General features: G+C 38.0%; 1 non-coding gene across 1 annotated transcript; it reads left to right on the top strand.

Annotated features, from left to right (window-relative positions):
- Positions 1–23617: 23617 nt before the first annotated feature.
- On the top strand, positions 23618–23690 carry TRNAG-CCC (transfer RNA glycine (anticodon CCC)). Its single transcript has one exon. It is a non-coding gene; the product is annotated as a tRNA-Gly (tRNA).
- The last annotated feature ends 2721 nt before the right edge of the window (positions 23691–26411 follow it).

The following is a 26411-nucleotide window of genomic DNA, read 5'->3' as shown; positions in this document are numbered from 1 at the left end:
AGGAAAAATCAGACAAAATTATCCAGCATAAAGTAAGGACCTGATTCATCCATAGTTATAAACTTGAGTGCAACTGTAGAATGTTTTTGAAAAAAAAAACAAATATAATTTTAGATAGCATCAACATCAAATATTTCTTGATACATTTCATTTACAAAAAGAAATATAACATAAGGCTTTTTAAAATGCTTTCTCTTCAATTTAGTGCTTATTGGTCGGGAATAATTGCCTTTTCTTATACAGACATAATTTCATATATTGTTAATCAATTTCTTTCAAAGGCACATATTTGGTTCTATACACATTGTAGATTAAAGCAAAGGATCTGGAATTGGGATCCATTTGTGTACTTTACTTCTAAAATGAAGCCTGCCAAAAGATGACTATGATGCTACATTGTGCTGATTGGGGTAACTAATCCAAGGAAATAGAATCTTAAAATTACACTTTAAAAGATTACTTAGATCAGAGGGTAGGAATGTGAAATACTTCTGTTTTAACCTGAAACCTACAAAAAAATCAAGAGGTAGTGCTAACCTTCTAAATATTTAAGGCTGTCTGCCAAAATAAGCAATTCAACCCTTGTTGCGTATACATTCATTAAAGAAGGAGAAGGAAGCATTAGAAGAAATCCTTGACCATGAAAACTATGCCCACTAACTTCCCCTAAGAGCTTACAGACTGTCAAGGACTCTGACTTTCTGGCAGTGTTCCTTTCAAAATAATCCAGGAGCCCAACATGAAAGCAACAGCTGCCACAACACAAATCCTTTCATCACTGTGTTAAAACAGGTCCAAAGTAACACATACCTGAACTTGTGGTGAAACATATTAAGCTTTATTTCACTCTTTTGGGGCTCTACAGTCTGTTACATTTATTTGTTGTTTTTTAAAAAATATCTGTGTACCAGTACCATACTGTTTTAATTATTGTAGTTTTTGAACCAGTTTCTATTATTTGTTAGAGCAAGTCCTCCTCATTAGTCTTCTTTTTCAGAATATACAATTGACCCTTGAACAAAGAGGGCATTAGGGACACCCATTCTCCCCACAGTCAAATATTCATGTATAATTTATAGTTGGCCCTCTGTATCCAGTGTTCCTCTGTATCCACTGTTTGGCCTTCTCATATTCAACCAACCATAGATCATGTAGCACTGTAGTGTGTACTATTGAAAAAAATCCGCTTGTAAGTTATTCAAACCTGTGTTGTTCAAGGGTCAACTGTACTTATTATTCTTGACTATATATTCTTTAGGATGGAATTAGAGTCACTTCATCAAGACATGAAAATAGGGACTTCTCTGGTGGTCCAGTGGTTGGGACTTCACCTTCTAATGCAGGGGGTGTGGGTTCAATCCCTGGTTGGGGAGCTAAGATCCACATGCCTCATGGCCAAGAAACCAAAACATAGAACAGAAGCAATATTGTAACAAATTCAATAAAGACTTTAAAAAGTCTCAGAAATTAAAAATTTAAATCATAATGGTGATAGCAGTTATTTTTATCTTGTTTCTGATTTAAATAGGAATATATCTGTGGTTTTACCATTGCATATGATGTTAGCTGTCGATTTAAGATAGATATTTACTATCCCAGTAAGGAAAATATATGATAGCCTTTGTAAATTGACGTCATCCTTCCTCTTCTAATCTTCTCCAGATTTTTTCCAAATTTAGCACATGTGTGGCATAAGAGAGAACTGTTTTACTCTTTAAATAAATCTGGCCTGTCATATTCAAATATCTTTTAAAACATTTTGAGGGGAAAGGTCAAAGCATGGTTTTTAAAAGCAGTCTTCATTAAACATAGGGCTAGTGAGGGTCTATAGCAGATTGGGAAATAGTAAACCTGAAGCATTATGATAATGAGCCCTCTTCTCATGGACATGAGCCTTTCATCCAGAAGGGGAAGTCAATCGAATGAGTTGGTAACTTGGTTTCCACAGGGAGCTTTACTCTGATTAGAGGCAAGACATTTAGGAGGAAAATAAACACAAATGGGAGAGAACCAGAAAAACCTTTTTTGCCATGAATATTAGAGAAAAGAAGGCAAAGAACTGCCATTGCACTCCAAATCTAATTAGCAGCACTAAAAAAGTGAACTGTTTCCAGAAAGGATAGAAAAGATAGTTGCCAGCTTTTGACACCTGTAGGACAGAGAGTGGGGCAGAGCTTGGAGATTTGACCATTGTTAGTTTGAGGATTGTTAGAATACTAGCTTAAGAAAACTGCCAGCCCTTGTCAGGATGCTGTGAAAATAGAGTGCCGGAACTTTTCAATGCCTGGAAGCACTGTAGCTGAGAATAGTGAAAGGTTTCCTTGAACGTGGACGGAAACACCAAGCTTTATTTAACAGCAGTTGAGGCTGGTGGAAAAAGAAGCTAGCCTAAGTAGTGGTAGCATTTCTTTTTGGTTTTGTTTTTTTTTTAATAAATAAATTTATTTATTTATTTTTGGCTGTATCAGGTCTTTGTTGCTGTGCGGGGGTCCTCATTGTGGTGGCTTCTCTTGTTGCAGAACACAGGCTCTAGGTGCACAGGCTTCAGTAGTTATGGCACGTGGGCTCAGTAGTTGTGGCGCACAGGTTTAGTTGCTCCACGGCATGTGGGGTCTTCCCGGACCAGGGCTCAAACCTGTGTCCCCTGCATTGGCAGGTGGATTCTTAACCACTGCACCACCAGGGAAGCCCCAGGATTTCTTTTTATTTCATACTTATTATATATCTCGGTTTATACCTCCTTGTTACAATGAGTGTTAAATGTTTACCCTGCTTTTTTTTCCCCTTCTTGTGTACAAGATCTTTATTCATTCTAACTTAAGATATAGTTCCATAAAACATAGTGGTATTTAGAAGCATTCTATCACTCTGTATATGAACTATTGTCACTTGTAAAAGAAATAGGCATTTAAAAATATTTAACTTTAAAAGTTTAAGAACATTTATTAACATTGCCTACACTTGTATACTATTTGAATTATCACATGGGTACTATTTTTCAATTTAAAAAATGGGTCCGGGGCTTCCCTGGTGGTGCAGTGGTTGAGAGTCCACCTGCCAATGCAGGGGACATGGGTTCGTGCCCTGGTCCGGGAAGATCCCACATGCTGCGGAGCGGCTAGGCCAGTGAGCCATGGCCGCTGAGCCTGCGCGTCCAGAGCCTGTGCTCCACAAGGGGAGAGGCCAGAACAGTGAGAGGCCCGCGAACAGAAAAAAAAAAAAAAAAAAGGGTCCATGGGAGGGAGATGCAAGAGGGAGGAGATATGGGGGTATATGTATATGTATAGCTGATTAACTTCGTTATAAAGCAGAAACTAACACACCATTGTAAAGCAATTATACTCCAATAAAGATGTTAAGAATTTTTTATTAGAAAACGGGTCCATTTTAAAATATATTTAAAAAATAATATATATCCATTGTGACAAATTCAAAAGTAGAAATGTGTATAAAGTGAAATTTAAAAGTAGGTACTATACCCTACCCAACTATCCCCAGGTAGCCACTGTTAAGGATTTGCTGTGAATTCTTTTTCCTATACATATGCAAACATACATACACAAGAATTTTTTTTATTTTTAATGTAGCCATATGATACAGATTTTCTGCAATTTGCTTTTTTTCCCCACGTAATTGGTATCTTTCCATATCTACACATTAATTTTAGAAACATTCATGGTTTTGTAGAGTAAGCAAAGGAACCTAAATTCCTACTTTTTTTTCTGTTTTAAGTTAGTTCTGTCTGGGTAAACTTCACAATTGTACCAAACCTATAAACCTAATCTACCACCATCACAGCTACTGGAATAGTTAGCTAAAGTGTTACAGTAGTGATTCTCAAATTTTAGCATATATCAGGGTTTTACCACATAACTGTCTTCTCATTCAGTCCTGGAAGGAAGATTTATAAGTTTCTTGAGAGCAGGGCTGTGAAATTGAGAGAATAGACTCTTTCTCTTCTGAGGACTGCTGTATCTCCCAATTACACACTACAAATTGTCTATTGACAATTCACTAACACAATACAGCTGTCCTTATAAGCAGACTAGGGAGAGAACACATAAACCCTTGTCCCAAGGATAGCTCTACCAGTGGCTCTCAAACTGTAGTGTACATCAAAAGTCACCTGGAGGGCTTGTTAAAACAGACTGCTGGGCTCCACATCCAGAGTCTTTGATTCTCAGACTGAAGCCCAAGAATTTGCATATCTAACAAGTTCTCAGATGATGCTGCTCTTCCTGGTTCTAAGATCACATTTTGAGAACCACTGTCTCAAAGGAAATAATCAACTTCTGTAGTAAGCATCCATTTCCCAACATATTTAACTTAAGACAAACAGACTTCACAGACCAGAATTCACCCAAAATCAGAAAAGTAGATCCAAACTAGAATTTCCCTATTAAGTGCTCCTTACTCTCCAGCTGTTAAAACCTAACTGCAGTAAGAGATGCTGAAGCCCTCATCTCTATTCACTGGGTTGAAAATACAGTCTTTTTTTTCAGATCTTCTTACCTCCAACTTAGCTAGGTTCCCCAGTTAAGGTTGAACATATTCCATCTGAGATCCATCACTTTTTTGAAACCTATTGTAACCCCAGAGTGAACAATTTGAGCCTAAGAATGGTTAATAGAATATTTTTGTTCAGACAAAGTAGAAGATCCTGGTAAGAAATTGAGTCTTTCAAAGGAAGCCCTGCTTCACTCCCAACATTAACCCAGGCTCTGCTTCTACCCTACTGTCCAACATTCACCTGAGGAAGTGTAATGAAGGGATAAAGAGTACTGGGCCCCAGTCTTAGCATCATATTTCTTTCCTGTGTTATCTGACCTCTCTATCTCCAGTTTTCTCATCTACAAAATGGATATAATAACACCTACTTGAAAGGTTGTAAGGATTCAATGAGACAATATATGTAAATCACTTAGCCTAGTATCTGGCACATAACAAATGGTCAATAAATAGATGTTACTACTAATACTCTACTTCATAGTAAATAATTGGAATAGAGAATTAGATTCCTGGCTATATTTCTTTCTTTCAACACAAACATAACTAACAATGTGTCATTAAAATTCTTTTAGCTTCACAGCACTATTTACAATAGCCAAGACATGGAAACAACCTAAATGTCCATCGACAGGTGAATGGATAAAGAGGATGTGGCATACACACACACACACACACAATGGAATATTACTCAGCCATAAAACAGAATGAAATAATGCCGTCTGCAGCAACACGGATGGACCTAGAGATTGTCACATTAAACAAAGTAAGTTAGAAAGAGAAAAATACCATATGATATCACCTATATGTGGAATCTAAAACACGACACAAATTAGCACATCTACTAAACAGAAACAGACTCACAGACATAGAGAACAGACTTGTGGTTGCCAAGGGGGACGGGGCCTGGGGGAGGGAAGTCTTGGGAGTTTGGGATTAGCAGATGCAAACTATAATATATAGGATAGATAAACAACAAGGTCCTATTGTATAGCATAGGGAACAATATTCAGTGTCCTGTGATAAACCATAATGGAAAAGAATATGAAAAAAGAATATATATATGTATAACTGAATCACTTTGCTATACAGCAGAAATTGATACATTTTAAATCAATTATACTTTAATAAAACTTTTTAAAAAAGAAAAAAAATTCTTTTATCTTCAGTGTTACATCATCAGATTTGCTTGTTGAATGATTTAATACCATTGTATTGGGAACTAAGTTTCAACATTTGAATGTTGGGGGATAAAATATCCAGTCTATAGCACCAGACATTCTGAATTTTTCATCACACTTATAAATAGGCCTTAAAATAAATGATATTCCAATTTATAGAGCACGCTACTCTTTCCTCACACTATTAATGAGAGAGCAATAGTTTGGCAAAGGATGTGTCCACACATGACATCAACATCCACAAGAAAACAATGTCATCAGTAGTTCCAGCATTCAAGAAAGACAAAATGAAACATCACTTACAAGTAAATATCCTACAATTCCATGACAAACTCAACATTCATCATGTGTAGGTTCCCCAACACTTTCTGAAGCAGAGATACTTTTTTGGTTGTTGTTTTCTTTTGTTTTGTTATTTTCTTAATAGGCAACATTGCCTAAATTTTTCCACTACTAGGTAGGTCATGTGTGAAACATCTCAAACTCAGAGGCAGAGGGCCAGATCTTAGGGACTTTTCCCCACTTTGGAGCAGTGGAATGGCAGTATCCCTTTGCAAATAGAAAAAAACTACTTTTGAATGGCCCATTTGGACTGGTAAAAGACTCAACAACTTTTTATGTCTGAGCACTTACAGAAACTGTTTTACTTTAGATTCTTTCAGTTGCTTAGCTTCCATTAAACTTGCCATGCCAAGTGAGGTGATTGCTTTCAGAGGCAGCCCCAGAAGATAAGTAACCCTCCATGTCATTCTACCTTCATCCCCAGAATTGCTTCAGATGCATCACAGCAGACATGTTTTTTCTTTTTTTTTCCCAGCTAACTCATGGGAGCACTTCCTTTTGAGCCAGATGCTGTATTATTAATTTGTTGGAAGACATACTATTATTAGCAAGACTGGCCTTACACAGAGATGGGGTAGGCAGCCTCTCAGTGCTATTTCAGGGACAACAGGAAGGTGTCCTTTGCCAAAAATATCTCTCCAGTCTGTTCTCTGAGGCTTAAAATCATTTAATGAGGACTTTGCTTTCTGCTTCAAAATTGGAGATAAAGATGATAAATCAGATACCCTTGGGAAAGAGAACTGGGCTCCCACAGCACTTGGCTCATATCTTGGTAATAGCACTTAACTATGTTACTTTATAATTCATCTGTTTGCATGTCTGTCTATGCCCACAAGGTTGTGAATTCCTTGAAGGCAGTGAATATGCCTCACTCATCTCTGACCCCTCAGGATTTTTACCAGTGTCTGACAGAAAGTAAACACACAGTAAACAAAATGATAAAGGAATGAATTAATGAATGAGCAATTTTATATTTACCATTATGTCTAAAGGACTGAAAAGAAATCATTTCCTGGAAATAGGCATAGAGGAGAAAACAAAAACACTATCAGGGCCCCAAAAGAGGTGTAGGGAGAGAATAATGAGTCATGACTATAGAATGTCCATTGTTAAAGAGACTGTTATCTTTTCCTAATTCAGCGTTGCTTCATCCATTTATTTTTCAAGGAACTACATCTGTGCTGTTTGATTTTTTTTAAAGTTAAACCATTGTGTAACTGTTTCATTTCTCAAGAAGCCAGAAAGAGCTAGCTGAGTTTGCCCGCAAGGCTTGAGCTTTGCTGCTCCTTTAGAAAATTAGCTCTCACTGCAGGAAGTGATTTGTGAGCAGTTTGAGAGAAGACTAACATGAAAGTCAAATCCTATATGAAATGAAAGCTTGTCTGAAGTCCAGGTCTGTATTGGGAAAATTAAAAACCCCAGCCTGGCTGGTTCATTTTTATGTTCTGTCTTTAGAACAAGATGTGTACTGCTCAAAATGATCCAACTGTAAAATTCAAGTAGGTTCATGATACTAAAAATAAAAGAAAGAGAAAACGCTAACCATTAAATTTTCACCTCTTAAACATTACCAAACAACTCATGCATTTTGCAAGTATTTATTGAGCCCCTACCATGTGACAGGTTTTGTTCTAAGTGCTGGATGGACATATAATAGTGAACAAGACCAATAAGGTTGTGTCTGGACCCAGACCATATTGCCACACTTCTGATTCCCAGTCCATGAGCCTGGGTGGCAAGGTTGAGGTGGTGGATGGAATAAGTGCCAGGTGTGTCCGCATCATACATTGCTTGTTAATAAAAAACAGCGTTTTTAACCCTGTTCCTTTAATAAATAGCTGCCACAAATTAGCTGTGTCATTAGGAATCAGCCTTGGTCGGGAAGAGCATAGAGGTCTTTGAGAGACTCTTTAATCCAGACAGAAGAACCTCTGGCTCTGTGCTGGAGGCCTAGATTCTAGTACTGGCTCTACCATTATCTTCCTGGGAGATGTAAGACAAATCGATTAAACTCTATGTACCTATTTCTTCAAAGTCAAAGTAAGAATCATCTTCATGGCTATTTCTATACCATAAGATGATTTTGATGATAATATTTATCTCAATAAATAACAGTAATAATAGTGAACGTTTGGGCAAACTTAGCATGTGCCAGACAAGTGCTAAACCCTTTGATATAGTCTCATTTAATGCTTTCAATTCTATGAGATTATTGTTACTATTTTCAATTAGTTTACAGGTGGATAACCCACCCAGAGAGGCTACATAATTTGGTAACAATCACACACTAAGTGAGAGATGGGATTCAAGCTCAAATCTGTCTGATTCCACAGTCTGCCTAGATGTGAAAGTCTACATATGACTAGGCTATTTAACACATTAGATTGGAGTTAGATATTAACACCTTAGTATGAACTAAATTATTATGTCATGAGCTCTGGAACCTGAAGGAAGAAAATGAGTCAATTATATTCTATTTGGTGCTCTAGACCTATACCTTATCCTTCAACTTACTCTAAGTTATCATTGGAAAAGCTCTGATCACATAATTCACACCAAGACACTACTGCCTAATAGTTTGTAAGGGTCATTGAAATATAACAGGAGAAATGAGCAACAGAAATTGTGAAGAGGGTATTTTTAAACTTGGGAGCCTGTTTCCACACTCCATGTATACAATCATAGGCAATCACTTATTCAGCTCATACATATAACCCACATTGCAAAGCTCCACTATAAGTATTTGTATAAGCTGGGACAAAGACTACAGATCAGAATCCAGAAGCATGGTTACAAGTCTCCTGTTCTAGAGCCATGCCTAATCTATTTATACAGGAAACATTTCTTAAGCACCTACTATGTGATTAAGAAATGTGTGAGGCATTTTTACAAGCAGCATTTCATTTGATGCCCATAGCCACCCTGTGAGATAGGTATTACTATGCCCAATTTTGCAGATGCATTAACTGAGCATTAGAAAGGCTAGCTAATTTGTCCAAGGTAACACAGCTAATAAATGTACAAATCAAAATCAAAAATTCTGGTATATGAGGGTGGTTTCCTAGCCAACAGCAATTTCTCACTCTTTCTCTCCTAACAGATTCCCAGTACTGTTCTGGCAGCAATGTGTCCAGACCTAGGGGCTGAATCCTAAATAATTTAAGCCAGTAATGGAAATCCTGTTGCCCTTTGCCTGTGACAAAAAATTGTCTGGGTCTCCTGAAAAAGGCACAGAAGGAGGAAGCTTTTTCAGTGCCACTGTTGCCCTCTTGCATCCTGCTTTAGACACTGTAATGCAATGATGTAATACTTGGAGCTACAGCAGCCATTTTTAAACCATGAGGGAAAATATCACTGACTCACTGAGGAAAGCAGAGTGGAAGGATCAAAGCAGCTTGGCTCCTGAATGACATTGTTATAAGATGCCAGATCAACTCTAGGGCCACCTTCTTCCTGACTGCCTTGTGGTTCAGCTTCTGTTAATTAGGTATTCTATTATTTGCAGCCCAAAGCACTTTAAACAATTGCTATAGAGTATATGATAAGAGTCAAATGAATGATGTACCAATTAAATGCTAGTTGAGAACAAGAAGAGCTCCTGTAGGCTGAGTTTATCGGGGACAGGTACATATAATAGGATGACTTGGAGGTGGGTCTTGAAGGATGGTGGATATTTTTAAAGATAAAGAGGAAGAAAAATGTATTTCAAGCCAGAATCACATTTGTTTTATTCACCACTGTAATTCTAATTCCTAGCACAGTTCAAAGCACACAGCAGGTGTTCAATAAATGTTTGTGAAATGACTTAATTAATAAGCAAAGACACAGGGGTAAGAAATCATGGAGCATTTTACATAGACATGGGACAAGGAAAGGTGTATAAGATATGGGAATGGTAAAAGCTAATGTAGGTTCCAGGCTGAGGGTGGAGGGTTGAGGCTGTGTGTCTTGGGAGATTTGCCTCTCCTCTTAACCATCCCTTACCTCCCCAATCCTACAATCATAACAAAATCAAACAGGAGATTTGACACGGTGACCTACAGTATATCAAGTGTACACTTGAGTGACAAAACAAACAAATTAAAAGTCATGAGTCAGAAGCATTGCTGGGTGGCCTGAGAAACCCAAATATCACAGACAGCATTAAAATAATACATTCAGCACCTGGAAAGTGACTAATTCTGCCCCTCAGCCTATATACCCAAGCCTCCACCTGAGCAACTTTTCCAAGAGACAAGAAATATGCCAGCCTTGAGAAAGGCTCTCTTTCTGCTAAGTGATTGCTTCTCTTCTGATAGCAATTCCTTGGAAAATGGAGCTCTGACACCCTTAACAGTATTCTTTTGCAGTTGCCATATCAAGTGCGCTGTTCTAAAAGACAAAATAATTTACTAGGAGCCATCACTTGCATAAATATTAAAATTAACATATTAAGAATATTTTCCTCTCCAGTGCAGCCAAGAGAGCTAATTTTATAGTGTAACATGACATATAGATGTAGTATAATAAACATCATCTGGAATGAGATTTGTCCAAACTGTGGAAAAGAAAAAGTTAAGATTGAATCGGAATGCATGTGAGACAGATCTAATCCTCAGAAAGTAAATTTTGTCCCTCACCATTTTCTGACCCCCAACTCTACCACACACCCTACACTGTCCTACACTATCCCTAGAATCCTAGCTCAGGAAACAGTCTGAAACTTGCCTATGGCAAGAAATCAATGACTGATAATAATAACATTTATTGAGTGATTTTCATGGGTCAGGTACTATTCTGAGTGCTTCGTACACATTATCTTATTTAATACCCTATGAGATAGGTGTAATTATAATCTCACATTTTACAGTTGAGAAAGAGAAGCTGAGAGAGGCAAAGCAATTTAGCCAGTGTCACTCAGTAAGTGGCATGGCTTATATTTGAACACAGGCCCTCCAACTGGAGACCTATTAGCTCACCTACTATCATATGTTACCTCACTCCTACATTCGTTTTGTTTTGCTTTGTTTTGCTTTTTAATGTCAGAGATAAAACCTTAGAATAAAGAAAGAAAGTCCCTTAGGGTGAATTTCCAGTATCAGGTGTTGGGGAGGGTATAATTGACTTGGCATCCTAGCATCTTTCAGCTCATGTTGAAGATGCATTAACTAAAAATCCCCAGACTGAGCCCACTATTTCAGTTTTTGTTGAGTTATTTTTTTCAGAAAGATCATTTAGCTCTTTAAGTCAACCACATAATTTGATTGGTATTGCTGTGATCCATCTTCTCACACAACCTATCAAATCGCTTACGTGTTAATTGGGTTTGAGTTTATGCTGATTTAACATGTGGTCTTCATTATCTGAGTCTCCATTATCCATGTCCCCAAAGTTAGGAGGATATGAATGAAAGCAAAATGAAAATTATTCACTAAGGAACTGACTCCTTATAAAATTATTCTCTACTCAAACATCTCTTCCTGCTTAGTATGAGCCTATGTTGATCAGTATGTGGCGGATTTTCTGATATTGTCAGACAATACAATGCAAACCAGTTTCATAGTGAAATTGCAAATCTTGCAAAATGTTCAGGATTGCATGCAGTTGATGAAAGTGATGTTGAAGAAGTACTCTGATCACATGCAATGCCATTGACAACTGAAGATCTGGTAGAGTAAAACCAGTGAACAAATAAAGAAAAGAAAAATAACGAGGATAATACCAAGGTAGACACAGCAAGAGAAAATGATGTGAATATCAAAGGTTTAAGAGAAGTCCTTGGAAAATTGGTCCTTGACTATTTCAGCCTTTTAAGCATTTTGTTCTAAATACAGTGCGAAACTACAAGTTTTGCCCAAGTTTTGGTACAGTTTGGTGAAAATAAACTTTATTTTTATATTTTTGTTTCCATTTCATGAAAATTGGAATACGTTGTCACTATCAAGGTTTGACTTGTACAGCCATCATTAACTAGTCAAACAGAACAGTCCTTTATTCTGCTTGGAAAATTAGCCAAACACATTGCATCTTCTAAGCCATTTGGGGAAAGAATGGTTGCATTTTGGAGGCTTCTTTGTTTATTTCGGTTTGCAAATATTCTGGCCATTTGCAGGTGCTAAATATCTGAGCTCTAAATAAGCAGGGTTGCATTCTACTTCATTTATCTCCCTCTCCAGATGCAGTACCTGGTATAATTAACTGAACATTTAGTCGGTGCTCAAAAAAAAAAAAGATCAACTTAATTTGAGCCCTTTCCCTGAAGATTTGCAATCGAGAAAGTGTAGCCACTTTGATTTCCCAAGCTTGAAAAATATGTCCCAATGCACTTACAACTGGATACTTGTTCAACAAAGGATAGCTAGGCTCTCTCAAGATGCAGTCATTCTGAAGATTTTGTGGAGGCTACAACCTGTAAGGATGGTAAGGATGGAATGAGTGATTCCTGAACAAGATAACAGTTGGAGTATGTAAATGGGGATACTCTTTAGTTTCCTCAGAGAGATTCATCAAGGACCAAAGCATGTAATTTGTGAATTAAGGTCAACATTATGTAGACATGGGGACTTCCCTCGTGGTGCAGTGATTAAGAATACGCCTGCCTACGCAGGAGACACGGGTTGGATCCCTGGTCTAGGAAGATCCCACATGCCACGGAGCAACTAAGCCCATGTGCCACAACTACTGAGCCTGCGCCCTAGGACCCACGAGCCACAACTACTGAGCCCACGTGCCACAACTACTGAAACCCATGCACCTACAGCCCGTGCTCCACAACAAGAGAAGCCACTGCGATGAGAAGCCAGCGCACCACAATGAAGAGTAGCCCCTGCTCAAAACAACTAGAGAAAGCCCGCACACAGCAATGAAGACCCAATGCAGCCAAAAATAAATAAATAAATAAGTAAATTTATTTTTAAAAGATAGAATGAACGTCCTTATACATTAAAAAAAAAATTATGTAGACATGATCTGAATTGAAAAGAACTGAAGTGTTATAACTTCCTTTCTATCTTTCCAGGACAGTCATGTTTTTACAAATACATGGTATTTAGATGTACTGTTACTAAAGTAAATAATTTAGTACCATTGGTTAAGTACAAAAAATTATTAATGTGGTTTTAAAAATGAAACATGTCTAAATTTATTTTACTATTCTGGATGAAGTGTCTGAAAGGACATTTTTTATCAGCAAACTTAGCACAGAGATTCATGATTACCATATTTACTTAAAAATCTCCCCCTTTGAGGATGAATTTTACCCATGATAGAGGAGACTTTGAAAGGGAATTGTGAAACCACTACTACTTCTAGAAGTATAATTTGCCCCATAGATAAATTTTTAGAATCATGATCAAGGCAACTAAAGAGGTTTAAATAATTATTAAGTTATCTTCCTTTTAAATTCAGCAGAGTTGTTTATACCTTCTCAACTGCTCTGACCAAACCTTCAATGGCACCTACCCAGGAGGTAAACCAGACAAATTAATTCATATATTTTTACTCATCACTGGGGAAAAGAAATTTTGAGGGAAGAGAATTTTATGAGAAAAGGAAATAAGGATCAAAATTGCTTCTACCTTTGATAAACAATTGATGACTGCCTTCATTAAATGTATGGAGTCTTCAGGGATGTCAATATCTATGCCAGAAAGTTCTGTTAAATATAATAGGTCTCAAATTTTCTCATTCTTCAAGAAAAAACAAGCAAAACAAAGCAAAACAGTTCTTCAAGCAAAAACAAAGTCATACCATCCATACCTGTACCCATGTGCTTTTTGCATCCCCTTCAATCCATCTATATATCCACTCATGTAGCCAGCATCATTTAATGAGCTGCTTGCTATTTACCTGCCATTTTAAACTGGGATCTTGAGATGGTTTAAAGATAAATCAGTGTCCAAAAAATGTCACATTCTCTAAGATATTCAAAACCCTTCTGATACCCAGAAAGTTCTAAGAGGTATTTCTTTCACAGGAGTTTCCTGATGCCTGATACTTTACTTCATGTTTTACTTACTCAGAAGATATCTAAAGTAAATGCTAATTTGAAAAAAAAGCATTAGACTCATATCTTTTTGGCTTTGCTGTAAAAATACAATCCTGAGAGGAATATGTGCTCAGTGTACCACAAGTTGAAGAAAAGGAACATTCATCAAGCTCATTCCCTGTAGAGCAAATCCTCCCACACCATTCAGCCCAGCCACAACATCTGGATAATTGGCCCCAGCCTGGTGGGAGCCCCCAACACAGGATTCTGCATAATTCTTGATCACTAGGCATGCAAACTCTCCTCAGTGCTCACCTTGAATGTCTTTTCTCCCTTCTGTCTCATCTACTATCCGTAGTTTCAGCTGCTCACCAACTACCAAACCATCTGAAGAAATTTAGGATAGTGCTGCTTGAAATAAGCTATCTTTAATTTAAGAAAAATACAAAAACCCAGAAGTGATATGAGTTACTTTTCCTTATGGTGATGCAAATGATATTCTCTCCTCTTTCTAGGCATTACTCTTAAGGGTTTAGTTAATTCAACTCTTCCTGTACAGCTCTTTGGGCTCCAGAAAGGAGAAAAAAATCCTAAATCCTTCTCCTACTGGTCTTATAAAAAGGTAAATCCAAGGCTTATTATTTTTATATTGTCCAAATCAGTAGGATCAGAGTTTCCCATCAGACCAGAGTACTTAACTTTCTAGATTTAAGAGGAAATTTAAGGTAGTTTCCAGCCCTCATATAATTATAGGACTAGCTTGTAAATTCCTTTAGCTCACAGGTCTTATTTTAACCAATACTTTACACAGTGTGTGGCAATAGTAGGCTTGCAAAAAAGATTTATTGAATGAATGAATGAAAGACTGACTTTAAGTCTGTAAAATTCTTCAGGATTCATCTGGTGGAAATGTATAGCCAAGGCTGATATTTAGTTGATGTGCACAGTTACGGCCTTAAAAGTTTTCAGTGGAGGGTCACCTTTGACCGTTGGTGTTCATTGTGTTCTAGTTGCTAAATATTTTGAATATCTCTCCTAGCAACAGAATGCCATAGCATAGAGAATTATATATTTTTTATTTCAAACACATTTTCATAGAGTGTTTAGGACCCGGGCCCTTGCTTCTGAGTAACAGTGACTGGGTTTATCAGAGTTTGGAGGTGGTCAGGGATCAAGCAAAGAAATGAAACCATGAGGGAAAAAACAGGCAGGCAGTGGGGGTGAAATTATTGTATCATGCCTGGGTATTAAAAATGGAGATTAGAAGGTAGAGTTATAGTTTTCCAGAGGTGAAAGTGTCAGGGACACAGGAACTCAGAGTTTGATTACTATTTATAGGGCACGAACAAGGGAGGGCAGATATCGCTTCAAAATCTTGTTTTCATATCCTTTGGGTATATACCCAGAAGTGGAATCGCTGAATCGTATGGTAGATCTATTTTTAATGTTTTGAGGAAGCTCCATATTGTTTTTCACGGTGGCGGGGCCAAGTTACATTCCCACCAACAGTGTAAAGTGTTCCCTCTTCTCCACAGCCTCACCTGCACCTGTTGTCTCCTGTCTTCTTGATGATAGCCATTCTAACAGGTGTGAGGTGATATCTCACTGTGGTTTTGAGTTGCATTTCCCTGATAATTAGTGGTATTGAGCATCTTTTCAAGAACCTGTTGGATATTTTGATGTCCTTTTTGGAAAAGCATCTATTTAGTTCTTCTTCCTATTTTTTAATCGGATTATTGTATGTCCATCAACTGATGAATGCATGAAAAAGATGTAAATATATGCAGTAGAATATTATTAAGCCATGATAAAAGATATGCTGCCATCTGCGACAACACTGATGGACCTTGAGCACATTACGCTAAGTGAGATAAGTCATACAGAGAAAGACAAGTACCGTATAATATCACTTACATGTGAAATCTAAAAATTTAACTCCCTAAAAAACAGAGTATAATGGTGGTTACCAGGGGCTGGAGGGGTGGGGGATAAGATTGATGTTGTTTAAGAGTACATACTTGCAATGAGTAGTGAATAAGCCATAGAGATCTAATGCACAGCATAATGAATACAGAGAACAATACTGAACTATAATTATGTAATGTAATAAATATTGCTACAATGGCAATCATATTACAATATATAAATGTATCAAAGTAACCTGTTGTATGCTTTCAATTTACACAGTTATATGTAAATTTATTCTATCAAAAAGAAAAAGGGAGGTCAGAAGTACAGGCTAAAACTGTCCCCAGTAGAAAGTTCAGCTTTCTATTGTCCCCAGTAGAAAGTTCAGCTTGATGTATTGCCCCATCAGCCTACTTCTCTTCTTGAGCCTTACATCTCAAATCTAGACTGCCAGATAAATAGAAAGTTTCAGCTTGTACCCTTCAGAGGCTACTAAATTTCCTCTTCCAGGAAGCAAGTTGATGTTTCCTATGAGGTGCGTGTGTTGGGGGGAAGGGAAGGCACTCTGGTTAGTATTGTCTCTTTGCACACTCAGTGAAGTCACGTGTGCCAAGATATTCTATTTTACCATGAAATAGAGCTTTAAAATGCTAGGCAGACTCATGCAGTGTCCTTGACCATTGTTAGATCGCAAACATATGCCATTTTAATACCTTTCATCTTACTAACTTCACCTGAGATCAGTATATTGTGTAAAATTCTCAAAGTACTAAGGAATCATATTTCCACCCTGAGTTCAGAAATGTACATATCAAAATCCTAATAAACATCTCTCAGTGCTTACAACCCCAGTTGCACCATCTGATTCAATATTGCTTGATGATTTCTTAAATAACATTCTGTGGAATGACCTTGTCTATGGAGGACATAGTGAAAGTTTGGACTAGATTCAATTTGACATTTGTAATGGCCCAGAAAAAGCATCTAGACAGTGAAACAGCATTGCTAAATGTCTCCTAAGTCAAAAAGGCAGTTACCAATATTAATCCTGCTCAAAATATGCAAACAGAGAGTTCTGACCAACTGAGTCAACATAACACGGGTGGCAGCTGTCCCCCAAAATCTACAAGTCATTTCAGATATACTAACCTTCATTCTGGCTCTGGAGAATTATATTAACACTGTGCTTACTGACTCAAGGTTATAGAGTGCAGATTCTCAAAGAGGATGGACCATTCTTGGAGTTTGCCATTCAAAATCCATTTTTAAAACGTCTTAGCAGTATCACATAATCTCACATTTCCTTACTCCAGGTAAGCATTTATGCTTCAAGATGACAAAAGACAGAAGTTGGAGCATATTCAGAGAGTTCACAGCAAGACACCTCTGATTACTGCAATGCTTGCAGCGGACATGAGTGTAAGATGGCACGCCTCTAACTTGTTAAGATACTTTCCACAGCTAGGTTTCAAATAACCAGTCTCCAAGGCTATTGACCCTTCAGGAGTAAAATAATAATAGAGTCAACGTGGCTGGAAGCTTCCCCAGATATATGTAGTGTGGCTCTTCCAGAGAGATGCTTGCACCTGTAACAGTAAGGCGGTGGTACAGAAACCTCTTAGGAAGTGAGTAGGAAAACATTCATATCCTGAGAAGTGCTGGTTATAGGAGGTGATAACAAATTTCCTAAAGTGTCCTCCAGAAAACTGGGAGGTTAAAGGAAGTCCATGCTATAGACACCATTTGTATATATTTACTTATCACCCACCTCCTTCTGCCAAGGATGTGAAGTCATAAGCATGTATAAGAGAAGGAGAAAAAACACAAATAGTGTAAAGAAACAGGGAAAATGGAAAAATAATAAAAACCAAGGGGAAGATCAGCCACCAGAAAAGTATACCTACAGTCATATGTAGTTACTGAAAGTGAGCTTCAAATTTGGTTTTAAGCTACCTACTGGCTAAAATGAAGACGGAAACTTGGTCAGTTATAAAACTTACAGGATATAACTATCTGATGGCAGCCTTTGCATCTATGAGCTTGAAGGTTAAAATCGTATCTTTACACGAACAAAATGTGGTAGCATCTGAGCTTCAGGAATTCATACCCAAAGGGTTATAATAATAATGTCCATCCTAAATGTACTGAACACAAAGGACAAATACATTAAAAATAAATTTAAAATCCATGAAAAATAAGCTTGATAGTTGATGAATTCTCAAAAATCAAAGCATCTTGCCTTAAAAAATCAAAAAGCAAAACACCTTGAAACTCTCAGCAATCGAAGTTCAGACTTTAAACCACACATTGAAGTTTTCAAAGAATTCTACTGCTGCCAAAGAACAGAAGGTAAGGGAAAAATCCCGAGGAGCTGCAAGAGGAAAAAATTAGCTTTTGTTATAAACTGACCAATACAAAAGCTGCACACCAACCCAGAATGGAAAGAGGAACCAACTATTAAATTTGATCCAGACCGAAAATGGCAGGACTCACAAAAATCGCTCCAAAGGAAAGAGAAGTAAAAGGAAAGAGGTCCTGAGGATGAACTATAGATGTTAAAAGCCATTGAACTCTCTATTACACTTCCTGAAAACCCTCTGAAGCCACAAAGAAAAGAAAGTCATATTTCTCATGTGGCTGCTACAGCTGCAGAAGTAGAAACAACTAGAAATTCTTGTAACAACCTCTTGTAATAAACATCCTCCTCCACCCTTGTACTCCTCCTCCCCATTCCACACACATACCCCCTTGCTGTTGTCGGGTTGCATATTTTAGAAGCCTAGTATAATTTATTTGCATGATAGAGGAGATGGGGAATACATGATTGAGCGGTTCTTAGCTGTAGTAGAGTTCAATTACTGAAATCAGCTCAGCTATTATAAAAATCCCAAAACTCTAAGGAAAATGGACCAAATCAAGTTGAAATATTTGGCTCAGATTCAGTCCTGTTGCTCCTATGTAGGCATAGAGTAAACCCTTTTCTTCTGAAACAAACAAACAAACAAAATGATGAGGCAAAAAAGTGAAAGCACAAAAACAAAACAAAACAAAAGTTACCAAAAAGCTGTTCAACAAAAGGCTGATTACACTCAAACCCTGGAATCCATAGGGCTACAAATGTGATAGTGACATTTGCAAGGTGTGTGGCTATAAAACAGTAATTTACACATTTGAATTATTTTCATGAAAACACTAAAGCATCTCTCTGCTAGATTTAAAATGCTATCGCCTTAGTGTTTAGAAAGTACATGAAATAAAATTAATTACGCCCTGCCAAGGTGGCTATTGACAATAACAAAATTCTTAGAATCCGACATGATGGTATGCCATTATTTTTTAAGTGCTGCTTGGTTCTTAAAAGACTTATCTAAATTTCTTCAAGCTTTAGCATTAGTGACTTAAACTAAATTATTACGAGTGTACAAAATTTTTTAGGAAATAATGTCAGAACCCAAGGAATACATGAAACCCTTAACCAAAGGCTAAGGCCAATTGGCCTACTCCTTCACCCCATAGATGAGAGATGGAATGTTCTGTAGAGTTGTTTTCAATCTTTCCTGTTCAAATCCCTAGGCCCACCCATCTTCTCCAACACCAAGGATACTTAAACCACCTGAAGTGATATCGCTTATGTCCCCTCTTTTCTATCTTCACATCTCACCTTTGCCACATTTTCCTAAATCACAGTATTTGTATATGGCAACCCATCCTCTCTTCCTCCCACTAGAGGATGAGGTGCCTCAATTGTACTCTCTTCTTTCATCTTACTTCTCCATCCATCTTTGTTCCATCATTCACCCCTTCTCCTGGGGCCGATTCAATCTCTTTCTCTCTCATCTCTCCACCTAAAAACATGCCCCATTCCCCCATCACCTCCACATTTTTTTAAAAGGCCTTTTGTTTACCCTGTGACTTCTTTCAGTTACCATCCTAATCTCCAACCTGTGTTATAACCATTTTCTCAACTGGCACCTCTCATCTTCTCATCATCCAATTTACTCTTTACCTTTTGCAATCTGATTTCTGTCATGAAAACTCCACGGCAATTCCTCCTTTGGATGTCCCTTTCACTGACTCATTTAACAAGTATACATTGACCACCTACCATGAGTCAGGCAGTATGCTGGGGAAATGAATGTAAACATCAATAAAACTCAGTACTTGCTATCAAAAAGCAATCTAACAAAAATGAATAGAATTCTCAACCTAATCACCCCTGATTTCTCTGCAGAAGTATTTGAAACTCTTGACTATCCCTTCTAAAGAATATCTCTTCCCTTGAGTTTTGTGGAGGTATTCCAGCTGTAATTCTATTGGCTTTGCTAGCTCCTTCTCTGATTCCATAAATGTGAGTTTCCTCTGAGGTTGAGGCCTGAGGTCCTTTTCTCTTTCTACACTTTCCCCCAAGGTATTCTCTCTCCTCTTTTAGGTTCAGCTCTCACCTCTGTACAGCTTTCTCCTTAGTCTATTTCTCAACAATTCAATTACTACCCTAAGACACCATTGTATATTTAAAACAAATTGCTGGATGGCACTACAGAATATTTGACCAGCACATTAAACTCAGTCTGCCAAAAACAGACCCACATCTTTCCTGACAAACAGCAGCTCTTCTTTGAGACTTCCATCTATCTGCTGATAAAATCTTTAAGATAATAATAATGGAAAAATAATAACAGAAAACATTTATTGAGTGCTTTCTGTGTGCCAAGCACTATTACAAAATGATTTACATTTAACATCTTAATACCTCATAATAACCCTACAGAATAGATACTGTTATCATAATTTTACAGAGAAGGAAACTGAGAGATTAGAGATTAAATAACTTGCACAAAGTTAATAGCAAATAACAGAGGTAGGCAGACTACAAGCTCAAACACAGGCTAAACTATTAAGGACCAGTAATCCAAGCAGCAGGGATTTGGATTTTTTTAAAAATTAATGCTCTGAAATAATTCATTTTCAAACAGTCCATTTTGTTGAATGCCAAGGACATCATGACCTAGCAGCTGGGGTTATAAGAAGTTGACTGGAGAAAGGAAGGTTATGATACTGTTTTCTTTCTTTAATGGGTACCAGTGAGGCATTCAAACATCTTCATTGTACTATATAATTGCCTGTGAGTTCATCCGTTCATTCATTTATTTACTACACATTTGTTAAGTAGCTCCGTTGAGCCTAAATTAAACTAGAATTTGAAGTCAATTTGCAATTTGCCATGAAAACATGGAGAAACAAACAATTGAGGAGGTGGGAGACTGTTTTATGAACAGGGTGCTTTTGAATTTTCATGACCAATAAATACTTTGGCATGGTAACTCAGTGACTCTGCTTGTACTCTTTGATCATAAGGGCATTAAAGACTCCCTTTTTATGTCAATACAAGTAGTGACATACGAGCCTAACAAGAAATGTCTTCATATTTAGCCCTTTTCATACAAGGAGGAGATGAAATACATTGAGATTTATCAAATCTATGTATATATCCCACACCCATTCTGTACTCATAAAAGCCCCAAGGGAATGGATCAGAAAGAACAAACATATATCTTGACTCAGCTAAGGTGCACAATGATGATAATAATTTATATTTACATTGACACTGCAAACTTCAAAGTATGCTCACAAAGGGACATCATCTCATTTTATATAAAAGAAAATCCAAAGTCTGCCTTCAGCAAAATAATAATCTCTAGTAAGTCTATCTTTTAGGCATCTGTCCAGGCCCCCCAAGTTACACCTTCAAACTCTACCCTCACACCCTTCTGCTATGTTCTTCTCATTCGACGTATGCTTTGGATTTTTTTTTTTTTCTGTCCCTATGGACAATCACCCAATTCAGAAGAATAGGTCTTTAACAGAGAACCTGTTTCAATAATTCATTCATTCAACAAACATTTATCAAATTCCTACTTTGTGCCAGGCACTATGCTAGATGTTGGAAATAAAACTGTTTGCAGAAACATACAGTACTTTTCTTACTTGGGGCTTGCTCTACCACCAACACAGAACACTACAAATTGGCCAGTGAACTGGCTCCACTTTATTGGTTCTTATCAGATTTGTCCCTTCCAACTCTGGTTTCTGTTTGTTTTTGCTCAGACTTGGAGACAGTTTCTTGACTTGGGTATCAGAGCTTGGCTCATCAGCAGCTCTACTTTTACACTACATCCAGTCTTGATATCCTGTATCCTGTCTATAATATTCATAGAATCTGCCAATCTGGCTCTGCTATTTCTACCTCAGCAGTAAAAGTTCAACCGCTCTGCAAACCCAGTATTGAAACTAAGATAGGATCCCTGCCTCCTTTCTTTGAATTCCTCCTCTTACATCTCTCTTTTGCTTTATTATCCTCTCATCCATATTGGTCTCGTTTTCCCCTTCCATCCTTCTTGCCTCACCCTCTTTGTCCTCTGGCCTGAACCCTTTAAAACCCTGGTAATCTCGCAAGTCACGCTATGAAAAGGTCTGAAAACCCATAACACATTTCTTAATGGACTGTGTATATTTTTCAGACTTCCTGGAACCCAAGGCTAACATAGCTATGATGGAATCCAGCTTGCCCAACCAAAGAAACCTAATTCAGTGAAGTCATCAGTCTCTCAAAGCCAACTGGTCTTCTCTGGAATGTAGGAATCTTCTTCTGTAATCAGCTTTCCTAAAAACATCATCATTTGGATCATTTGCTCTTCATGGTCACCATTGTAGTTGGGCAAATATCCAAGCTTCCTGAATTTGTAGAAGTAAGGCTTTAGATTCTGGCCCTCTCCAAGAGGTTTTGAAAACCTTCTAAATTTCACGGCATAAGAAGATGCCCTTATTGCCTCTCTGAAATGTTGGGGACCCTAGTGCTCAAACATCTCCTGGAAACAGTGTAACGTAGTAGAATGAATACAGATTGGATGGCAGAAAATCTGGGTTCTCCTCCTAGCTATGCCACTGATTTACTTAGAGACTTTGGACAAGTCCTTTGCTGCAGGCTTCTGGTAACTCACATGCAGAATGTAGAGGTCATTCGAGGTCATACTATGGTTGTTTCCAGCTCATCATGTCCACAAATCTATTTCTGCAGACTCTGTAATCAATAAGAATTTCTGTAACCATTTTATTCCATTTGAAAAGCCACATGATGGTTATGGTTTCCTAGACCATTGCGGCTGTGCTGGGTAGAGATACATAAAAACAAACAGACAAAACAAAACAGGATAAAATGCTGGCTGCAGGTGCTTCTGTTTTTCATTCAGACACAACTGAATTCCAGAATAGCAGAGTTCGCAGTGGTCAGTGTCATGGAAACGGCCGCTTGGGAGTGTTAAAAGAATACCAGTAAACTGAAAGCACCGTTGCTGGTTGGCGAGCTAGAAGTGGAAAGGCCTCTGCCGCAGATGAGTTTCTTCTTTTAACTGATCCACCCTGTAGCAGGAACCAAACTGCAACTCCCTTAGACATTTAAATGATGTTCACATTTTAACGCTTGAACATTAGCTCTGTGAATACCTAAAATGAGGCTAAGTGAAAACTGGATAAACATTTGCCCGACATTGTCATTGGCCTTTCTCTAATGTCAAAGATGGATTTGCATAATTATGCTGAAAGCTAAGAAACTGTACACATCAGGAGGTTTCCTGGCTAGTGTTAGGTTTTAGTCATGCCCCAGCTGTGACGCTCAAAAGGAAGAAAATCTCCTTTCAGAAATGAATAGACAGGGACTTCCCTGGTGGTCCAGTGGTCAAGACTCTGTGCTCCCAATGCAGGAGGCCCAGGTTCAATTCCTGGTCAGGGAACTAGATCCCACGTGCCACAACTAAGATCCAGTGCAGCCAAATAATTAAATAAATATTTTTTTTAAAGATAAATTTACTTTAAAAAAAGAAATGAACAGAGTGCACACTTTCTAAGACAGCGTAGTAACAGCTTAACAATTTAACTTGCATACTGATTTCCAGGGTATAATTAAGATAGGCCCGATAAGCAACTGATCGACCGAACAACCTTTTGCTTGGTATCAAAAGGGCTTCAGAGGGGAGAGTACAAGCAATGTTACATTGTAAACCTTTTCTCGATTAAAATTCTTTCAAGCTGGCCAGATGCCTGATAGAAGCAAACTTCTGAAGACTTCCATTGTAACAGGTGTGTGTAATTGTGCAATCCTGTCTTTCCAAGGTCACGGCAACCATAAAATGTCTCTTTTGCAAGTGTCTACAAGGGGAAAATGCTGAAGTAGGTGAGGCCTCTTTAGTTCCCAAATTTCACCCCTTCCATGGGTGAAGTAACCTCAGGCTCTTTCCCCAAATGCTTTTTCATGATCCAACCCCCGCTCTCACAAAAGGATTTACAGCCTCGTAGTCTAGAGGATCACTCCTTTAATACTGTCAGGAGATCATTTTTTTTAACTTTCAATTGTAAATAACAGTTCTGTTTTTTTTATAATCTTGAATAAGACACAAGTACTTGAAATACATTAATAAGGAAAATTTATTAGAAGAGTAAAATTCTTAAGGTCCTGGAATGAAGCGCCAACTAAAAGGGAACATGCAGATTTTTGGTCAACTAGTGGACAGACACATTTCTAAGGGCAGCAGACTCACTTGGCACCTGGGAAATCATAGCATCTGGGTAAGCAGTAAGATCAGCTTTCCAAAGGAATATTTTCATGCAGACCTAACAATATGTTGCACATTGAGATTTCACGGGTTACAAAGTCTTATGTGCTCTTTATATAACACAATCTATATTTTTCATTATCCCATTGACTAACAGGATTTCTATGATACGTGGGTTTCACTATGGAATTGATAAACATCTAGGATTATTTCATGGGGAAAAGTAAAGGTGACAAGTAACCCTTTTTCATTCACTCGCACTACTTATTAGGTTCAAAATGTGATTGTTTCTTTGTTTGGTTTTTTTTTGCTTATATGCTTATATGGCATATTGAGCAGAATCTTTATATGCAGTTCTGCTCTGACCACATTATCCCATCCTGTGCACAAAAAACTTTTACCAGACTTCAAATGCCGCAGAGCACACCTTCTAGCTTATTTCTGGTTTGAACTGGAGGTTGCAGCTTGTGCAATTTGCTAAACGGCAATTCACCTTGGAACAACTTCATAAACAGAGTAGGCAGATAGATTGATTCAGAATTTCTGATTTTTAAAGGGAAAGAAGGCAAATGTCTAGCTTCTCTAAGGCACAAAGGTAGCAGCAGAAACAAAAGCCACATCCATTTTTTAGCAGATTAGTATTATTAAAACATTGCACTTTCACAACACTTGATGATTTACAGAGCCCTTTTATGACCATTCTTTCTTCTGATATTCACACCAACCCTGTGGAACAGGTGTTCATTAATATAGGCTTTTGAAAGATGAAGAAATTCAGGCACAAAAAGGTTCAGTGACTTACCCAAGGTTGCACTGTGAGTTGGTATGCATAAGAATGAGCTGCCTTTTGGGGTTTCCCTGGTGGTGCAGTGGTTGGGAGTCCGCCTGCTGGTGCAGGGGATGCGGGTTCGTGCCCCGGTCCGGGGGGATCCTGCGTTCCGCGGAGCGGCTGGGGCCGTGGGCCATGGCGGCTGGGTCTGCGCGTCCGGGGCCTGTGCTCCGCGGCGGGAAGGGCTGCAGCGGTGAGAGGCCCGCGTGCCGCAAAAAAAAAAAAAAAGAAAAAAAAACCTCTATGAAGAATGAGTTGCCTTTTGTGCAAGGTAAATGAGGAATGGAGGTATCTGAAGAACTTATAATTCTATCCCCTAAGAGTCCTGATTGTGAAGAAAATCTCACAGCAGTGTGTGCCATGCTCATTTTTATTTCGACTCATGTTTTCAGTATGTTAAACATTGTGCAGAAGCAGCAGACAGGTAGGTCGCTCAGTGAAACTGGCATGATGCAGATGTGACAGCTCATGTTCAATAATGAGCTAGTGCTCAACATCATGTGCGAAATAATCCATGTGCAATGTGACCTAAACACCACGAAACATCCTGATTAAGGTGTGACTTCGTTTGGATTTCATGATTGTTTATTTACCGATAAACTTGGTAAATTAAAATCTACCCCTCAAGCGTGTCAGGGAGTAATTTTCTTATGGCTTGATTTTTATTAACCATCAGCCAACCCATCTAACAAATGTCAAACATTAGCCTGTTGTTGAATACTCACTCTGAGAGACACATGTCAAAACCGAGATACTCTGTGAGATCTTTTGGGACTAATTTCCAACACCTAAAATAGCCATGTTCCCCAATCTCTCTGGAGTCTCACAACAAATGCCAGTTAACGAAAATACAGGGATACCTCTTGCTCCTCTTCCTGCTGTATTTTTTTCTAAAAAGGAAAAAAAAAATGAAATGGAGGTTCTAGCATATGCTATGAATGCAAGCTTTTAAAAATAAGAAATGGGAAGTTTGCAGCATTTGTAGCAAACTCCTCTTTCCTTAGAGATGTTTTGAAGGTAATGTGATATTCTGTATTTTAAAGGCTATTTCTACAAGAGAAAATGAGGTTTAT

This window comes from Lipotes vexillifer, unplaced genomic scaffold (genome assembly GCF_000442215.2).
Source record: "Lipotes vexillifer unplaced genomic scaffold, Lipotes_vexillifer_v1.1 scaffold298, whole genome shotgun sequence".
NCBI classification, from domain to species: Eukaryota; Metazoa; Chordata; class Mammalia; order Artiodactyla; family Lipotidae; genus Lipotes; species Lipotes vexillifer.
The sequence above is the reverse complement of the archived record's forward strand: the minus strand, read 5'-3'. Positions and strand labels throughout refer to the sequence as shown.